Consider the following 362-nt stretch of genomic DNA (forward strand, 5'->3'; position numbering starts at 1 on the left):
CGCCCACCCAGGCGTCTGCGCCGGGGTGTCCCCTGCTGTCGCACCGGCTCAAGAGTGCAGCAGTGAGCACCCCTGCAGGAGGTGCGCCCAGGGAGAGGAGCTCCTCAGCCTGGTGACAGAGCTCCGGGAGGAGGTGAACAGGTTGGGGAGCATCAGAGACCGTGAGGAAGACCACTGGGACCACATCCTGCCTTCCCTAAGGCAGGCCCAGCCGGCAGATAAAGGGCACAATACGGAGGACCCCTGGTTCCATCTCCATCAGAGTGAATGCAAAGGCTGGAAGAAGAGAGGGCAACGGCGACAAGTTCCTGCATGACGTGGAGGGTGTGTAGCCCCAGCAACACCCCCACCTTCCCAGGTGC

The sequence above is a fragment of the Buceros rhinoceros genome, unplaced genomic scaffold, assembly GCF_000710305.1.
Source record: "Buceros rhinoceros silvestris isolate BGI_N320 unplaced genomic scaffold, ASM71030v1 scaffold16376, whole genome shotgun sequence".
NCBI classification, from domain to species: domain Eukaryota; kingdom Metazoa; phylum Chordata; class Aves; order Bucerotiformes; family Bucerotidae; genus Buceros; species Buceros rhinoceros.